Below are 21,575 nucleotides of genomic sequence, written 5' to 3'. Positions count from 1 at the left end.
AATTATGAAGCTTATTCTTGTTTTGAAGAATCCCACCTGGACAATTATAAAGTACATGCAATTCTTTCAACTTCCAAACTTTTTTTAAAGTGCTTTATTTTTTTTGTATGCTATAAATATAAATCAACAAACACTTACAGTAATGACACGAGCGCATGATACGCCCGTCACATTTTCACAGAATAAATTACTTCTCAATGTCATATTTGAAATTTATGAAAATCAAACAGGAGATTACATTTATAGATATAAACAATTCACCAAAATTTCATAATATTTGCTGACGCATTGTTCAGTTATTGTCCGAAAACTGGAAAATCCCACCTTTTTAAATTTAATAAAACCCCATAACTCAGAAATGTAAAATCTAAAATTTATGAAATTATAAACATAAAGAGATATAAACGTTTCACTAAAGTTTAGATAGATATTCTTAAACACAAGTAAATGTCTGGAAACTACAACCAGATGCTCCGCAGGGCGCAGCTTTATACGACCGCAGAGGTTGATAGGCATGTAGAAATTGCAAGGAACCAATATACCAAATAGTTAACATATTACTCATAATCATAGAAATTCACACAACAAAAATTGAAATGAGCCAGACGTCATATCTTGATATGAGTGCAGATGTTGAACCCTGAAGGCTGAACAATATTTGATAAAACGTTCAAGCTTAATACAGCTTTGTATTTTGATTGTGATTAAAATTTGACACAGTAAAGGTTTCCGAAACTGAATGAATGTGGTCTATGCATGTAAAAAAAAAAAAAAATTAGACATATACCTACATTTGCATTAGGGTCCAGTATCCAAAATCTAAATGTTTGGGTAGATTTAGCATTTTAAACCACCAACAAAACATATATATTTTTAACTAATTTTTGACCCTACGGACCTTAATATGAGCCAATTTGAAAACCATGACAGACCAAAAATCAAATAGTATCAAGTACACTGTTAGATCCCATAGGCGGATTTAGGGGGGGGGGCCAGGGGGCCCGGGCCCCCCCTTTTTGGGAAAAAATTTGGTTGCTTATATAGGGAATCACTGAAGCGTGACTGGAGCGGGCCCCCTCTTAGGTCAGTCAGTGGGCCCCCCACTTATGAAAATTTCTGGATCCGCCACTGGATCCAGCATATCAAAGAAACTAACAAAATTCAATTTATGTTGAAACCAAACAAAACTATATTTTGGACCTAAAAAGACTTTTGTCATTTCGGGGCCTTTTATAACTGACAATGCAGTATGGGCATTATTCATTGTTGAAGGCTGTACAGTAACCAATAGTTGTTGATTTCTGTGATTTCTCGTGTGGAGAGTTGTCTCATTGGCATTTATACCACATCATCTTTTTTACATTCAATATGGACGAAATTCCAAAAGGACTCAAAAAGTTTCATTTTGGACTTTTGAACCTTAAAATGGCCCAATTTTAAAAATTAAGACACAAAATGAAAATTCTGAACACACAGTTATATCCAGCATATCAATCAAACTAACAAATTCAATATTTGTTGTAATCAAACAAAATTAAAATTAGCTCAATATGGACCAAATTCAAAAAGGACTAAACAAGAATGTGTCCCCAGTACATGGATGCCCCACTCGCACTATCATTTTCCATGTTCAGTGGACCGTGAAATTGGGATCAGAACTCTAATTTTACATTAAAATTAGAAAGATCATATCATATGGAACATCTATAATACTAAAATTACGAGGTCCAATTTGTCAGCCGTCATCGGGTAAAAACGACAAATCAAAGAATTCAACTCTATATATAACTAATATAGGACAATGGTGTAGATTAAAAATTACACCACTCCAGACCCTTTTGTTTTCCACATAATTAATATTGCCAATAATTAACAAGTTCCGGGTCTAATCCGATACCGATACCAATAGTATATTCACCTGTTAGCTATTACCTTATCTGTACGTTCCGCATTTGACAGGCGCACCACCAAACGGTGTATTTAGGATTTTGCTATATACACGAGTCATAATCAAAGGGCTGACACTACTAAATTCAATCATTGTCAAATTGTTCCCTGTTGTAGCTTTATTCGGCAATCAGCAAGACTTTCTAAGATAACTAATATAGTACAATGCTGTTGATTAAAAAATACTCCATTCCTGGATAGCCTGGACCTTTTGTTTTCCAAATAATTAATATTTCCAATAATTGATAAGTTCCAGGTCGACGGGTTCAAACAGAAAGATTTGAAAGTAGAGAAAACTGTGTATCTTATAATCGACAAGACTTTATCAGATGACAATACCAATTACTAAAATAAGGCTGAGGCATAGTTATATACTTTAATTCAGTCACGGACCCGCGATATCACGGGTGTGTACTTGTATATACTAAGTTTCAGGTTGATTGGACTTCCAACTTCATCAAAAACTACCTTGACCAAAAACTTTAACCTGAAACTGGACAGACGAACAAACGCACAGACCAGAAAACATAATGGCCCTTTACTATCGGAGATGGGGCATACAAATTAGAAATAGTGTGTACACTGTTAGTTTAGGCTAATCAAAGAGACTAAACAATATTTTTTTCAATGAATTCAAACAAAGTTTTTTTTATTTTGGACCCTTAACATGCTTAAGACCTCAATGTTGACCAATGTAAAAACGGGACCCAAAAATCCAAAATAGCATAGAAAAGGACCCCACAATTTCAAGATTGAATTAAACCCCATTGAAACAATACCGTTTGTATAAATTGCTTAATTCTTCAAATACATTCTATGTTTGCCCAAACAAACAAGAGACTACTATATTGGACTAATGTCAACAACAGGGCACTATTAATCAATATTTTCTGTCACATAAACATTATAGAAGATATACAATCAATTTATGAAATAATAAGTTGTAGAAAAGTAGAGACAATAACCTCTTTTTGGGCAGCAATAAACTCAGTAAATAAATATAGATTTTAATTCTTAAATTCATTATTAGAAATACATTTATGGAACACAACCGGATCTTTTATACGAAAAAAAACACCATAATTTTATCCCAGTGTTTCAGTTCATATTTTGACAAAATCCATATCCATATATCTGCAAATAACAAAAATTTTGCACAAATTCTGACACCTCAGGTTGTATTGTCTGACTTCACGTTACTCTTTAGTTCATTACTTCACATCTTGGTAGTTTTAAACCATCAGTTCACTTGTTTATCATTGTTCCTGAAAGAAAAAAGTAAATATTATTGTACATATATACATGTTGTTGTACAATGTATGTAAAACAAAAAATTGTACAATGTATGTAAAACAAAAAATTATGCACACATCATGTCCATTAATGTGGCATGGAAAAAAATCCCCTTCTAGTTTTTATACATTTTGTATATATATATCTCTTCTTGTTATATGTCATGGTATTTTCTGGTATTTTTAATGCAGCAATTAAAAAAAAAAATGCTGACTTGTGATTTTATCATTTGGCAGAGGTAAAATTTCATATTTCTGACTTGTGATTAAGCTAATAAACACTGATGATGAGTTAAGATACTTGCAAGTGAATAATTCAACCTCATTGAATCCCTATTCATGTGATCTTCAATTAAACCCTTAGCTAGAAATGGATTATGCATGGTTGATGTGTGTTAGGCTATTAATCAGTTATTAGAAAAGAATGTCAACATTGAAAGTGAAATAAAGGTAAACCATTAGATTGACTGATTCTATCCACAAAAAAATCATTCTTATACAGGTAAAATCGAAAACTAGCTTATTTTTTTAACCTTACAAGTTTATACATGTATATAAATACTTGTACATACTTGTATATATCAGTTAGACTGAAATGGGTGATCTTAAATCACTGATTCAAGTAACATTTTGTCCAGAAATGTTGGAAGTAAGAGTTGTCTTTCTTTAATAATCACCAATTTTAAAAGTACTAGTAGCATAAATAAAACACTAGACTAAGTGATTTAATTTTATTGTACTTTAAATATACTGTACAATTTTTATGAATCAGGGTAAAATTATGTTCATATATGAAATCCCATTTAGTTTATTTAAAATCACCTCAGTAAATAGTTTCTGGTGTTTTCTTTCATTATCAGGTATGGAATGTCAGACCTTTTTACTATGGTCATCCCTCTGACAAACATGCAAGAAAGCTAGTCCTACTGTACCTAGGCCTTCTCGTGTCAAATACTGGTAGACCATTTCTGAAAGACAATTCAACTATAAACATTGATTTCAAAAATTCGGATAACACAAATTCAAAGTGAGGTCAATAAATAGTCTTTTACATGTTTTAATCAAAACAAGTTTTAGATCTATAGAATATAAACAAATTTCAAGACCTGCTTTCTTTCAAATTCCCTCATGAGATTTGTTGACCTGAATTTTCATACTCTATTATATAAACAATGATATTTAAAACAGATATTCAAATGATTTTAAAGGATGTTTAAGCTTAAACAATATAGTTAGTACTGTTGATTAAAACACTTGTGACAATATACATTGTTAGTGGAGGATGACCATTATCAGGATTCTCACTACAGATTTTTTTTTACATGACGAGTCAAGCAGTGAAAAGATGAAATTTTCTTGATACACTTTACATATACAGTCAGAGCTCAGACATAAACAAGTCTATTTCTGTTTTTGACTTAAAGAAGTCAAAACATGTATTCTTTATAAAAATGTGTTTTCAATTTTAGACTTATCTAAGTCACAAAATGACAGACTTGTTAAGGTCTATTTATGTTGATGAAAAAACTTAACTTGACTTGGTGGCCAAACTACACCACCTTTGACAGTAAAAACCTGTCTGAGAGTTCACAAGGACTTGATCTATCTATATTTAATTATCTAATTGAACATCCTTACTAAACACAGATGTTTTACCTCATTAAGTGTGGATCCAGGTGGTTGCATTGTAAGGTTAATTAACATGATCCCCGATTTTTCAGACTCTCATTCATATTTTTCTTTAGAAGACAAGGCATTGGCTTTCAATGTTGTCATTATTTGATTTAGATGCATGACCTTTTTATAAGTATGCATGGGTCTTGAAGTTGACCAATTTTGGTAACTTATCGACTTGTAGGAGTTGATATTTGCAACTTTTTGATTCTGGTCAATCATTTCTTGCTTAACAATATAAGTCGTATTTTGTCTTGCATGAAAGGGAGACAAATCCTAAAACTTACAAATTTAGACATCTATAAGTCAAAAGCAGATTTAGACTTATTTATGTCTGAGCTCTGACTGATATATGCAAGCTCACAAAATTTTGAAAAGTTTGCAAGTACAATCATGACAATGTACATAATGTATGAATATTACTGAAACATACATGATGATCATCTGATGAGTTGAGCCTTTTCAACTAATATTTAGGATAAATTACATTGAATTAAAAAGGCTAAAAATTTAACTGACAGAAAAATGTAAACAATTACAAACAATGTACATGTTCTAAAGGTATACATATTTTGCCTTGCAAAAGTCTGCCTTGAGTCACAAGCCCAATGTCTGAGTCTGGTACATGCAAATTTAAAATAGATACAAATTTAGTAAAATAATTTTTGAGGGTCTTATGAAGGAAAAATGTGGAAATTTCTGGTGGCCGTGCTGAAAGCATTAATATGTGCCCCACTGTTTTAGGGTTTGTATGACCAAATGATTTATTGTCTGACATTTTGAGGGTCACACAAAGTTTGTGATACATAGCTGAAAGGCTTCAAAGCAAAAAAAAATGTAAAAGCCTTTCAATACCTCATAATTATTTGGACTAACACCAAGCGTCATCGGATACAGACAGCCTGAGAACCTTTACTAAATTTATCAATATGTTTTTTTATCTTAGGTTTGTACATTTGTACTTTTTTCCAAAATTTCACTTGATGTAGCTGTAGGCCTCAGATCAAAATTAATTCCCTTTGTTCGTGGTCTAGGAATATAGTTCCCAATTATTATATAGGGTATTTCTTCCCAAGTAATCTGTCTACTGTTTTCTTTAAAATGTTTACTATTAAAGTGGTCCTATCAGTTGCATTTATATTGAAATAAGTAAAACATGTGGAAAAAAATTATTGTTGGAAGTGAAAGAAGTGATTTGGCCAAAATGAAAGTAGGGTAAAAATTAGCCTTCGTCATTTATTCAAGATTCAAATCCTACCATTGGCATGCTAATAGGGCCCTCAAAATAAAAAGCACTGATGGATTGTCCTGGGACAAGTATATTTTATCAGAATAATAATGGTCTATATTAAAGCAGTTTAATTTATTTCATGTTTGTAGCGGTGCAAATTTTTTAATTCAATTTGACTTTAACTAAAAAATGCATTGTAGCCAAGGGGAAGAATAAATGTGTTCTGAGGCCTGTATATGCCTCTATATAAATATGACACCGGGTGACCCCCCCTTTTTTTGGAGGGGGTCTACCATAACATAACGAATCCGGGTCCACTATAAACCCAGGTCTTTGAGTTGTAGACATGTTTTGAGGATCACCAGTGATCACTGCTTCTGAAATTGGTTGTGACTTGTGTACGCCTTTTTGAGACCCCTCGCCCATGTTTCACATCATAAAAACACAACTTGTACAAATTTTTCTTTGTAAAAATAGAGGAAATAACTGATTTATTTCGTCAAATAAACGAGCAGCACGTTTATATTTTACTTAGAAAGCTTGCAAAGTTGTTTTTAACAATTTTTTGGGCTAAAGTTGCGAGTTTGACACAAAAAGAAGGGCCTCGCGGCCACTTCAAAAGCTTGCCCATCTGTGGGCGATTAATAATTGTTCAAAAAAATTATACCACACGAATCGGGTGAGTTTTGGCTATCTTACTTTCAAGATGGGCAACTTAAAATTACTCCACTCACCTGTATCGTGGCTTTCTGTAACCCACTACCATCTTCGAAGCGGCAAAGAGGAACAACAATGCGTAACTGCGCATGCTCGAGATCGTTCATTTCAAATAGTAAAAATAGCCCATACCGGACGGTATTGTCAAGAATTTCAATAACGGCCGGGAAACAGACTAAATTCGGGTAAACTCCGGTGCACTGAGTGACCAGGACTACTTAGGGCAAGCTAACCAAGGTTCGGACAGTATCACTTTTCATAACGGCCTTGCCGTTAAACTTGCATGTGGATCTCTTTGGCTATACCGTTGGTTGAATGTTTTCAACTGGTTCCCTCTAAGAATCTAATACATTTTCCTGTAGCTTTCGATATTCGACACATGAAACCAGTATAAAGTAGATATTGTAGATCAACCGTCGTTCGGACAACTACAACTAAGGTTCGGACACCGAAAACTATCCTAAACTATGGTTCGGACACTTGCATAATAATATGTTAAATACAAGTCTATCATGTATGTTTTTCTTAGTATTTACTCTCAATACTCCGTATTTTAAAACTCCTGACGCCTGATTACCGCAATTTCACCTCAATGATCCCGTACCCTACACAGACTACCCCTTCATCTAGACTCCATTAAATTTTAAAATTATATAATAGTTTGTAATTTTACCTGTCGTCGCTGATTTATCTTTACTTGCCATTTCTTTGAACTGAAAGTTGTAGCATATCTTTAGATAAAGCTACTCTTCGTTTTTGCAGTGGGGCGTGGGTATTAATACAACGTTTAATAGAAATAGGTCTGTAAAAGTCTTTGCATTGCAATAATATATGCTAAAAGCTCCATCAGGGGGGGGGGGGGGGGCAATACTAAATCCACTTCTGATTGCATATATTTTGCTATCATTATCATGATCAGGTATGTAGATTGAATGTGTTAGGAGACAGGACTTCATACATAGTGTGTACAACCCTATTGCTTATTGGAATTACTTTGGGAAACAGCAAACACCTCTAACTTTACTTAATATAATATAAGGTTGGCTGAAAATAACAATGTTCATAATATATGTTTTATATGGTTGCAATTCAGATTGCACTTTAGTACACATTTAATATAATGTAATCAGTTATATTTAACAGTTTGTATATTATAAATATATTATTGCTTTTTTGTACACATGTCAGTTCTATTAATCAACATTTTGAACCAAAAGGTATCTAGTAGTCAAATTCAAGCGTTAATTGTTTTTTATTCATTTAAATCTGTTAACTATGTAATTAACGGGATATTCATTTCTGCTTGCTTCTTTCTCTTTTCTCTTTTCTTGCCAATTTTTGGGCTTCCTTTTCTTTTTTCTCTTCTTTCTCCTTTACTTTTTCCTTATATGCTTCTTCGCAGGTGATAACGAAGTACTTCTTTTTTTCAGTTTTCTTTTGACTTAGTTGGGGGATACTGAAAATGTCTCTGTCGTCGTTAATTGACGGTATTACAGAATGTTCCTGCACATCTTCCATTAGACTTTCGTTATTTACCTAAAATAAATGTTTGAGACACCCTTTAAATCCGTTTGCTAGTTTAATGTTTTACTTACTCAGTTTAGGAACTTATAATATTAGTAATTAGTATACAGGCATGCACATTTTATTTTACATGTATATGGTTGTAAAACGAACTCAATAAATGTGCATCTCCCAGGGGGAAAACGAGATGTGGTATGCATGACATGTATAAAAGTAAAGGTAGAAGTGAACATACATTTGAAATTATTGTTTGTAAAGTTGTTAAAGATAGACACAACTGGATCACGTCATTCCCTAATGATCTTTAACGCGAGAACATTGTTATATAGACCCGATAGTTTAAAGGATTGATGAGTGCACGTTGACTGGTACAATAAAAAACAAGCAATGTCAGCACCAAATGATGCTATCTGGAACACGCTTTATTCGACTTGATGTGTTTGTCTTTTAACGAGACGTGCCGGAATGGATTGTTGCTGTGGCATTTGTCCTGTCCAATACTATTGTTATTTCCTATCCTCCTTTTATATATTATTAATTATTAACTTTAAAATATAATCACCAGTTGCTTATAATGTTTCCATGTTTCATACACCTTTTCTTTCAGATTTTTCCCATGTATGAATGCTTGTTCGTACTGTTCTCTCTTTTGTAAGGAAAACGAACACTCAAGGGCAGACAGTGCTAATTCTGGCGGACAAGCTGACGGTGTCAAATTTGTAGGTATAGACGTTCCAGCAGGTACTCCCAACGTCGAAGTTGACGATATAACACCAGAGTCGTCAACTGTGATGCCCAGATCCATCACTTCAAATAAAGATTCTTCATTCGAAACCTCTTCTATCAATGCATCTAAAAAGAAATGATAGAAAGTCTATATATAATATATATAATATATATGTAGTAACATTGAAATCATGAAAAGTAGCCCTAATCTTTAAATAAAATTCAGTGTATAGTCATTGGATGCGTTTTTGGTGTTCTTGCCATGCACATCTCTAATCGTCGATTTTTGCTTTGACAATTCCTGAATTAACAATATAAGTAAGTCCAGACTTCCTTCATTCATTATAGTTATCTGCATTATTACCTCCCTGTTAGATATATAAAAAAAAGGAAGATGTGGTATGATTGCCAATGAGTCAATACTTCAAATAAGACGTTACATTGATCTATAAGTAAAAAAAATGTGCTAAGATTGTTAAGAATCAGAAAACTATAGGGAAACAGGTCTAATAATCTGGTGAGAAAAAGATAGCAATGAACATGCGTGACATATAACCATAAAGTGCTACATAGTGCTAGCAAGATCCATAACAGTACCTGAAGTTATTGTGTTATCACATGGATAAGTTTCTGTAGCTGCAGAAGTTGTATCAACTGCTTCGGCAACGTATATGGTATTTGGCAGGAAGGCTTCTGCTGGTATGGCATGTTCATTGAATGGGTAAATACCCGTACATTTAAACCCATTAATTATTTTTGTAATGTCCAAATTGGTTTCAGTCCATGTTTTGTTGAAAAGATGGAAAAATCTTCCATGTGTAATAGGACAGCCTGTCTCTGCTGTAAAGGAATTGAGGGTCTGTCTCCAATTTGTCTTCAATGGACCAAAGTATGTCCTAAATGAATGTAAAGTGAAGTGTGACATATGTGAACATTACCTTTACACGACAGAAAAATATATAGAAGTGAACAACAAACCCATTCCCAAAGCGACATAAGCGGCAATTTCCATGTACATCATTTTAATAAATTACAGCAAGGTTCGAAATAACCGGTGTAACGGCGATCTGTTATATTGACAAGTGAAGTTCCTTTATTAATTCAGAAGTATAGGCAGACAAAGGCAGTTAGTATATAATTAAGAGTAATCATAAATCGTACCTATCTAATGGTTGCAACCAGTGAGATGTGTGAGCGGGGAGTTCTACAAACTCAACATTATTCTGTCTTGCAATACCAAGAAGTTCCACATGATTGTGAGAGTTGTGTCCATCAAAGATGAGCACCTGTGGACGTGCTGGTCCAATACTTGGGAGAAAAAGGCTGGTAAACCAAAGTTCTGCTAAACCCTAGAAATAACCATATTCATAACTAATTATACACCGATCATTTTTCTACATATTGAGATAGATACAAAATAAAAGTATGTTTTTCATTTTCATTTCTAAAATCTTAATAAATTAACATGTTCCCTCCTATTCCATGGAAAACTCCAACATAGAAACTTTATTGGCTAGAGGTATAGGGGGAGGGTTGAGATCTCATAACATATGTTTAACCCCGCCGCAATTTTGACGCCTGTCCCAAGTCAGGAGCCTCTGGCCTTTGTTGACTTGTATGATTTTTAATTTTAGTTTCTTGTGTATAATTCGGAGTTTAGTATGACGTCCATTATCACTGTACTAGTATGCTTTTTTTTAGGGGCTAGCTGAAGGACACCCACAGGTGCGGGAATTCTCGCTATATTGAAGACCCATTGGTAGCCTTCGGCTGTTGTCTGCTCTATGGTCGGGTGGTTGTCGCTTTGACACATTCACCATTTCCTTTCTCAATTTTATTTATAAATAACATGTGAAATTTTTATGTATGTATACTTTTTTTTATTTCCCCTAATTTTTTATTAGGTTATGTCGTTTTTCTTTGTAAATACATTGAGTATTTATTTGTTCTTTTGGCATATAGAGATAAAGGTAAGTTGTATGATTTTTTTATTATGATTATTTATAAACATTTTCCTGCGAAACTCAAACGTAGCTTTTGCAGGAAACATGTGAGTTCTTTTGCAAGTACTTTTATGTAGATATTTTACATTTGATTTCCAAGTTACTATACAAGTGGATATTATAAAGGTCTAACCTGCTTTGTCCAGCCACTGTCAGATGCAGACATTAATGCACCTGCAGGGGCATTTTCGGTGTCCCAAGATTGTAAAGCTCTTTTTGTTTTCCCCTTTACTATTACATGTGGAGGTAGTATACTTCCTGCTGCGTTGGCACACGCAATTAACGTAACACTCTCTCTGAATCCTGTTTTACTCTGCACATGCCTTGCTCCTTTACTACAATATGATTGAATGTGTACTGACTGATAAATAAGACTAACATAACTAGATTTTATTTAGGATGCGAGTGGCTCTCCAGGAACTTCAGTTATCTTAATTTCGGCGCTTTGTGTCTATTGTTTTTATGTAAGTAGTTTTTTGTTCTTTGTATTGATCTTTTGAATTTAACCAACTGAAACTGAAAGTGATGTTTTACAGTTAGTTTTTGTTTTGATGTAACACCACTTTCTCCAGTCGGGAGCCTGTAGCTTTGTGGTTGTCATTGGTTCTTGTATGTTATATGTTTTGTTCGTAAATTGTTTTGTTATTATTTTGGTTGTTTGTTTTCTTGTTGTTTTTTTTTGTTCTTATTTTTTTTATTTTTAATGTTGATTCTGGGCAAATTTAATAGTCGACTATACCGTATGGATTTTTTTCGTTGTCATACGGTTGCCTTTGTAATCAATTGCTCACAATCATGTACACTTGATGTATTTTAGTCTCTTAATTGTTAATCGTCTTCTTATTCTTACATAACTTATCTTTTACCAATACTACTGTATGGGTGATTGACATATCAAAGAATATATATACTAGAATACAAATTTACCGAGTCAAAACTTTTTCAGAATCTACTGATAATGGAAGATAAGTCTCGTCCATATTCCAAATTTTGTCTGGACTATTCATAAGTTGATGCTTTAAAAGTGTTTCTTTTAAAGCATCAAAATATGACCCAACATTTTCTTTGTTCATTTGTTTATGTCGGATTGCTGCTGTTGCCTCGGGTTTTCGGAGGGATAGTGTGTCCGGAAACCTCTTCTTGTGGAGTCTCCACCACTTGTCTGATGGGATCTTATTTTTAAAATTTAGCCCTCTTTTCTGCGCTAGCTGCCCAGCATATCTGAGGTAGGTTTTTTTCCCAAACCCAATACCTAGGGATGCCCTCTTTTCAGCATATTCCACTAGCTTTCCCTCGTCCTCTTTCTTAAACATTGGTTTTTTCCCATCTTCGGCATCTATGTCAATTCTGCCTGACACTCGGTCAGCCAGAGTTGATTTGGGAATATTGAACATTTCAGCGGCTTTCCTTATGGACATGTTGTTATTTGTAATTTCTCTTAAGGCCTCCCGCATAACATCTTTTGTCCAAACTTTTTTTTTTCTACTAGGCATTACTGAAAAAAAGTTATAAACCAACAATATAATACAGATTTAATATATTTTAATTTTCAATAAATAAAGATTTAAAATATTCTAACATGAACATTATGTCCTGCAAGTAATTTTTGTAAATGTTCTACATTGCAATCTTTGCACAAGAAACCAACGTTCATTTTCTGTTGGGGTCCAGTACGGTATTTATATACCTCCACTCTTGACTTAGCCTTCAGATAGCAATGCCCCTCTATCAACTTTGCTTTAAAAAGCGGGGCAATAATGGAGGCGTCCCCTCTTCTCAGGTATGCCAGTGTCCGTCGGCAATTCTTTTCCTCACATACTGCTACCGCATTACTATCTTTAGGATTGGTAATTTCATGGGTACCATAGTATACTGAGCCTACTTGTAACTCCCCTGGCCCCCAGTGTTTCATGCCAACTGCCCATACGAAAGATATAATTACTTTTTTCATCTACAAAACAAAATTTTAAATAAAAATAATTTCAGAAAAACAAACTTAACAGAATAATTAGAAGAGAACAGAAAAGTAAAAAAGACCACGATGAGGATCACGGAATAGAACAACAGAGAAAATGTGCAAAAAACTTGAAAAGACCCCCCTTCAATAAAGAATTGAAAAAAAATAGTACCCCCTCCTTTTCCACACCATCAAAAACAATTATATGAATGGCATCAACAGAAAAGACACATAAAAGAAAAATAATATTTTTTAAATATGGTGCTGACAAAATAAGAGAATGGACCCCAAGGACCAAAGGTAAAACTGCTGATCGAGAGAATATAGAAATAAAGGATTTCCTTCAAGACCCTCAAAAGTAATTTGGCTTTGTTTCCTATTTCACAAGGAGCCAACTATATTTTGATGTTTACGCACTTGTGTGGGTGTTTATTATATTTTTTTGTATTAGATATGAACCATAGTTCGGACGTCCGAACCATAGACATTTACTGTCCGAACCATAGACATTCATCGTCCGAATCATGGTTCTATTGAAAAAGTTATGCAGGCGGGAAAATGTAAAAAGTGTTCAGTAAAAATGGTTATTTCTGCATATTTTTCTATTAAAAACTATCGGTTTTAATTAGAAAACTCCATTATTTACAATCTAGTTTCACTTTGTCTCGTTTTCGAATGCCAACAGTAGGTTGGACACTATAAATAGAAGGCTTACTCACCTCTTTGGAATGTGTATGGCAGGCTATTTTAAGATCAGTATCAGGCAAAAACCCCGAAAGATTCCGAAGAGCGGTAATGAGCCAATCAAAATTGGGATTCCATAACAACTATCGGAACATACATTTTAAGGATAAATCTATTGGTTTATTAGTATAATCAGAACAAAAACCGATTGAATCGTCCGAACGAAGGTACTAGTCCGAACCTTGGTCAGCTTGCCCTATGTTCATCAGCCACATAATTCCACACATCAAGGAACAGTGATAATGACGTTAGTTATACTGTTGAATGTGATCACGGTTATTCATGTAGCCAATGGCGAATCCAGAACTTTTCATAAGGGGGACACGCTGACGGGGCTCTCCAGTCTTGCTTCAGTGATTCCCTATATAATCAACAAATTTTCCCCCACGAAAAAGCCCCCCCCCCCCCCCCCCCCCACTTTGGATCCGCCTATGGTAGCCCACAGACTAAATCACAACTTTAATAACAAAACAAAACGAAACAAAACAAAACAAAATATTCAAATAAGGGAGCTACCATTTGATTTTTATGGGGGGGCTAGGATGAAAAATTTGTCCTGCATTTTTTTTTAGTTGTAATCTCTGTCCTGCCTTTTTATTTTTCACTCTATTCGGTCCTGCCTTTTTTTTTATTAGTTATCCTGACTTTTTTTTACCTAAATTGTCATCCTGCCTTTTTTTTTTGCAAAGTGTCTCATCCTGCCTTTTTTTTTACTCAAAACTGCTGTCCTGCCTATTTTTTTCAAATTTCATCCTAGCCCCCCCATAAAAATCAAATGGTAGCTCCCTAATTCACAATCTTTTAATTTTGTACTTCCTTTGGCAAACTCTCAACAAATCTTTTTATAGATTATGTCAGATATCTTAGACTACCTTATAAGTCCCAGGAGAAGGAAACTTCTGTTTTGTTTTTCTCCCTCTCTAAGTTTAATCATAAAAGGAGACTTGAGTCTGAGTAGTACATTTAGTACTGTATATATTGTATGCTCCCATATTGTCCAAAATTGGATTTTATGGGAAGATTATGATAACCCATGAGAATACCATGACTTTGATAGGTATGCATTTATACAGGGCATGTTACTTGGAAGTATGTTCCCCATGTATATATTTTATGCATCAGTTTAAACCTGATCAAAACATTTTCACTCTACCAAGTACTTTATCACTATATTACTATCAGGTTCACATTTCAACCTATTTAGCAATACACACTTATGGTTACATGTATATAACATCACAGTACCAAAATTGCACTCAGTTACCAAATTGTACCTATTCAGCAAAAAAAAACCTGCAGAAATCTGACAAGTTTTTTTTCACCATGTAAAGTTATATAATTATCCTCTTTTTGAAATGAGCAAATTAAATTTGTTACTAGCATCCTTTTTTTCAAAAAATAATATTTGAAGCATGGAATAATGTCAAATTGTTTGAAATATTTGAAGAAGTAAAACAAAACATCTGTTTATATTCCAGTTTTAAGGATTTGAAATTAACCATACATGTAATGATGTATGGAATTTGGGTACTGAGTCAGTACCCAAATTCCATATACTACTGACCTCATTATAGTATCATGGATTATTTGGAGGTCATTTCAAACTTATTTTTCTATGACTCTACATGGATTCAAAATTAAATTGGTGTAACTATATTGTAAACAAGGATAGTCTACAAAATAAGCACAGAATAAACTTTTGCCTGGTACATAAAAACAGTTGGTGAAAAAAACTGACAATATAGGTGCAATTTGGGTATTCTCATGTTAGCAACTTCACAACAGAACTACAAATTTTATTTTCATGACCAAAACAAAAAAATAGTACAAACCTAAAGGCAATAAAATGCTTCGTCATGCACAGCCTGATAAGACCACAGATGTTTATTGAGCATATAAAAAACACCAATTTTTTTTTATGTCAGTTGAAATCAAACATATTTTAATTTTGGACCCTTCAAACTTCAATATGGACTAATTTGAAAACAGGTATCAGGTGAACTCAAACATTTCTATTCAGCAGATGTCTTCAACTCCTTAATTTCATATAATAGTAAGTCCTATAAAAATATTGAAAATGTGTACATTTAATTTTTTTTCTAGCTTCTCTCATGTGAAAGCGGTACCTTTTTGGTCACTATATATGTGTTGCGTCTAAATAAGAATTGTAACACTTTATAGTGACTGAACAGGTTAAACAAATACTTCTCAAGAAACAGAAAAAGAAGACAACTTGGAACAGCACAAATCATGCCAGTATACATGTATGTATGAATAAAAACTCAGATCAGAATAGCATGTACAATATGTTAGGTATATGTCCTTGTGAATATATAGTGAGGAAAGTAAGTTATCAATAATTCTGCGGATAATGCAATTTTATCAAGTGTTTTGAACATTTTCTTATAAAATTTTCACACAATAAGTGAACATTTAAACAGGCTAAACTAAATTTGTATTACTGAAAGTTTCAAACAATGACAAGTGTTTTATTTACCAAATAAATCATGACTTGTGTTTCTGTGACAGAAAAAAAACATGTGCAATTTTGGTAATTAAAGGGAAAGAAGATCCTTTTGCAGCGCACTGGCACATATCAATTGTGAATATATATATACTTACCTAATATATTTTCTTTATCATGATACTCACGTCGACATTATCAAGAAGTACACATCATAGGAAAAATGCACCAATTACAGATAAAATATTTAAAACACCCTATATTGAGTGCATCTCCTTCCAAATCAGTATTTGTTGCATCTATATATACTAGACCAGTAAAATCAATGTAATTAAGGTAAATTTTGGAAGAAAAACCCAAAATTTTGAAAAAAAACAACCCCAAAAAATGTTGTACCATAACCAAAAAATTAATTCTAATCTTCCTTTTGTGTATTGATCCTTCTAGTAAAATTTCATAGAGATCCATTCACTTATACTCAAGTTATTGTGTGGAAACCAAATGTGTCTTCTCAAAAACAACTATGACATGATTAAGCATTACTCGACAGCAAATTTTTGACATGCTTGTATTTCCCATTTCCATTCTCAATTTTATTCTGCTGTCATATATAAACTTAAAAAGGAAGCTACATCATGTACATGTAACAAAAAAAAATATATGCAAGAAATGACATAAAACTGACTCTGAATACATGAGACTCACAAACTGAAGATGATCAGGAATACAAATGTTTTTTTATTCGAGTGAGATTTTTTTCACCGAAGCCTTTCAGCGCTATCAATTAAAATTATTTAGTCAAAATTTAACACTAGTATTAAGGTTTATCATAACAAATTGGCAAATATGGCCATTATCACCTAAAAAATTACTATGTACAGACTTATCTTTGCGGTTTGGGAAGTTTTAAATGTTTTTAGATATATAAAAGTTAAAGAGGTAGAGCCGATTTGCCGAGGATTTGTTTCATTCGATAAGATAGATAATTCATGTTTTAAATAGCCTGATAGATGCTAATTATAGTACATGAAAATACGTCACATCATCTATTTCCATACCTTGAACAGGTATTCCTACAATAACAAGGCCAAGACTATTGATTTTTTAATATTGATTCTATTTTATTATAAACATCCTTTATGCAAGGTGCCATACAATGTACCACGTAACTTGTCAAAGAGCCAAATAATATTGAACAAATTTAAATCGTGATTTTCTCATTCTGAATATATGTATATCTGTATTTGTCCTGGTCTTTTAATGTTTTATCGTCTATAAGATAAGATAAGATAATACATGTATATATTATAACCGGAGAACATCTTACATCAGTTGGTCATAGATCACCCCATGTTACTAACACATGCTATATTGTCTTTTCTGTCATTTTAACAAATCGGCCCTTTGTTGTGATACAGATGCAACAGCTTCTTGATGTTTTACCTACAATCACTATTTGTAGTGTAATTGATTTGATCTGTTGTGTTTTCTCGATGACTTAGGTACCGGTGTAGGGACGGTGGTAAAAAAATTCAATACTAGTATCTATATAGTTTGTGAATTGGCGAGAAAATTGTTGTTGACTGCATTTGTTACATATAATGCCATGTTCAAAAAAGGTTTCGAAAAATTGTTTGTGTTGTTTTGAAACTTGTATACAATGGCCTTATTTGAAGTTATGTGTATATTACACTCACAACATGTAGGCTTCATTGCTATAGAAAATAATTCTCGTGTTTATATAATATTGGTTATGTACAGGCACCTACATCAGACATCAGTTTAACGGCAGTTGTTCCTTGAATATATGTAATAAATGTAAACACATAAATAGAAAGTTCGTCAAGAGTATGGACAGTCATAGGAATGCACACAATAAGCGATACATTATTTTTTTCTTTGATACATGTTGAATGATATACCAGTAAACTATATAGTCAAAAATGAACCAGAAAGACTCTATGAAATAAGCAAACATCCGAAAAAATATGATAGAAACATTAAAATTTAATATAACAACACAAAAAATGCAAATATATTGAGCGAGATTTGAACCCTTACTTCAAAGTCATCATATATTAGTAGTTCTGTGCTCTACTGATTGAGATACGGCGATGCTTATACCTTTATCTTTTATTAGAGCTTTCTTACAAATTGACGAAAGGTACGTATGCTTGACGAATCGTACGCAAGACTCGTTTTAGGGATCCTTTATTTTGACATATTTAAATAATAGTCGTGGAACTTCGGACAATTATCGTGTATGCAACGACACTTATAAAATTGGATTTTTCTTAAGATATATTTATGATTTCGGGACGTACGATAGGTTAGAATATGATTATTGATACCACCAGGTCGGAGGAGATAAACTGTAACACTACAAAATATTCTAAATATAGAGTAGTCGGGCGAAAACAAATGCCCCTAGAAGACTTAAAACCGGTCCCTCTCCAACTCTTCAATATTACAATGTTGCACTGTTTAACCTAAGAAAATGTCAAAGAAAATACATTGTCTTCTTCCCCAACAACAACACAAATACTTCCTTGATTCAAAATTTGCAACGCTCAAAATAATAAAATGAAAATGAAGAAAAAAAGATGATCTTCATACTATATGCCATTTGCTGTTGCTCGTTTCGTAACGTTTGAATCATCGCCTCTCCCCTGGTAATATTCATTGGCCCCCTAAATGTGTATATATGATACACCGGAGCAATGGACGGTTATTTTAGCGTATAACTGCGTTTTACCTATAGTCCTGAACATTCATGAAATATTAGCCACTGGACGATAAGTGACAACTTCGCGTCTATCTTCCAAACATGTGTATCATTGTTTAAGCAAATCTCGATTTTTTTTTTAGCAAATCTCGATATTCCACTTTGACAATTTGCTGAAAGTGTACTGTAACAAATACAAATAAATGTGAATCTTGTCGTTAAATTTAGACTAACGTCCCTCAATAACGTCATTGAAATGTTAATCGTGCAACTCGTGCTTAAAAAATTCCCGCGGAAATGTGTGTACTCGTGGTTTACGTAAGTAACGTATCGGACGTAAGTGTATTTGACACTATTTCTCTGTTTAATTAAATTAAAATCGTGTATTATTTGCGATATTATTTTTAATTTTTAAATAAACATGATTTAGAAAAGAATGCTGTTTTACTGGATAAAACAAGGACTCTTTTAACTGTTATTGTAGAAATGAAATACGTGCTCCCTTTACGTTCGTTCGTACCTTTCGTCAATTTGTAAGAAAGCTCTATTAAGAGGCTATATCGGTACAATTTATCGATGTTATTTTATGTAATAAGGACACACTAAACCAATTTCATTTTTAAAGGAAAATACAGTATGAATAACAACAGTCATAAAAAAAGCATAACTTTTTTTTGGTTTGAAATGTCCTTCAGGGGGGATTCCCTGTTTTTCCTACCTAAACACACACGAAAATCCGCATATTGGACTTTTATCCTTTTTGAAGGTTACATTAACTATTGATCACACGTATCATAATATATGTAAATCGAGATATTGATCAAAAAGCATTTTTATTTTTTGTTTTTATAGTAAATTTCATTCTGTCGACACTTTTTTAAATTGGCCCTTCTGTGAAAAAAATCCTCGGCATATTGGCCCTACCTCTTTATTTTGCATATAGATATCTGAAAGATAAAATCATTTTTGGTGAAGGTCTGGATTCAAAATATTTTGTTTGTCCTCTGCTTGAACAGATTTTTTATTCATCAAATTTTTGGGAAAAATACTATAACCCTTCCTGCCTTCACAAGTTCAATGATCGTTCCCTAAAAATTTTCCCTCTGAAATTATAATTTTATTTTAGACATAAACAATATGTTTATGTAGCCTGGGACATTCGTTCTGAACATGCATGAAATATTTGCCACTGGACGTTAAACAACCAACAATTAATCAATATGTATAGGACATTGTCTTAGTATTTAATAGTTAGCAATACAGCATATAGGTATATCATAAATATGTACATGTATAAAGCTGGCATTTAAGGTAGCGCCTTCCTCATATTATTTCATGTCGGAATATCCTGTTTTTTACCTCAAATAGTGTCTCAGATTCACTAGTTTCTATGGTAACCATTATTTAACTGTCAAAAAAGTTTTTTTTCCTCACAAATGATCGTTATTGTTTGTCATATGATCTTTTAAGACTAAGATGTTTATTTTAAGCAAGGTTTGATGATTTTTTATTTTTTTCACTTTCCACCTGAAGCTCTATGCTTATTGGCACAGCCTCTTTTAAAACAACGACATTCATTGCTTACTTATATATGTATTTCAAATCAACCCATAAAGAATTGAAATATTTAAAGTCCTGTGACTACATTCACATCTACTCTTAGTGTAGAGTCGCGTGTTTGACGCCAGAAAATGTAAACGTCAGACAGGAAGAAGTATCAAATAATTTTGTATTTCAAAGTATTTTCAAAATTATAATTTCACATGGGGAATGGTGGTATACAGGGTTGAGATATCAAAAGTTTTTGTTAGAACTAATTTCAGAAAAAGACCAAGATTTAAAATTATCCAGAAGTTCTTTAGAATTTTTAAGAATCTACATGTGGTTAATACCACAACGCGAGTAAAATAAATTTGTCGTTCAAAGTTTTTTTCAAAATTATAGTAGAACAATAATTAATCTCCTTAAGATATAGGAGACAAAACGTTAAAATAGACAGAACTCACCCAAGTATAATAAAAATAGTAGAACATAAAACTGATTATATTGAGTTGAATTTTTAACCTGTAACAGAAGATTTTGTCAGTAAACAAACAAATAGATTAAATATAAGAAAAGCTACTGGATATGACAATAGTTCACCAAAAATTATAAAAATGGCACAACCAGTAATATCATATCCTATTAAAATCTTATTTAATAAATCAATTGAAAGTTCAACTTTCCAGATAATGTTAAAGCTGCTACAGTTTCTCCACTGTTTAAAAAGAATAACTCTCTAAAAAAAAAAAAACTATAAAATAACTCTCTAAACAAACAAAAACTATAGACCTGTAAGTGTGTTTTAAAAAGAATAACTCTCTAAACAAAAACAAAAACTATAGACCTGTAAGTGTGTTTAAAAAAATATATGAAAGAGTTATACATGATCAATTAATGGAATTTTTAAATAAACATTTTCATACTCTTCTTTCGACATTTAGGTCAGGTTTTGGTAACCAAACTGCACATATTAAAATAAAAAAAGACTGGAAAAAAGCTCTGGACGACAACAAATTTATTGCTGTAATT

General features: G+C 32.8%; 1 long non-coding RNA gene across 1 annotated transcript; it reads right to left on the bottom strand.

Moving 5' to 3' along the window:
- Nucleotides 1-2,941: 2,941 nt before the first annotated feature.
- Nucleotides 2,942-6,979, bottom strand: LOC143054522 (uncharacterized). Its single transcript, XR_012971712.1, has 3 exons — nucleotides 6,879-6,979; nucleotides 4,062-4,207; nucleotides 2,942-3,212 (listed from the first exon to the last, which is right to left on the bottom strand). It is a non-coding gene; the product is annotated as an uncharacterized LOC143054522 (long non-coding RNA).
- Between the last annotated feature and the right edge of the window lie 14,596 nt (nucleotides 6,980-21,575).

This window comes from Mytilus galloprovincialis, chromosome 12, assembly GCF_965363235.1.
Source record: "Mytilus galloprovincialis chromosome 12, xbMytGall1.hap1.1, whole genome shotgun sequence".
NCBI classification, from domain to species: domain Eukaryota; kingdom Metazoa; phylum Mollusca; class Bivalvia; order Mytilida; family Mytilidae; genus Mytilus; species Mytilus galloprovincialis.
This window is presented reverse-complemented; position numbering and strand designations above follow the sequence as displayed.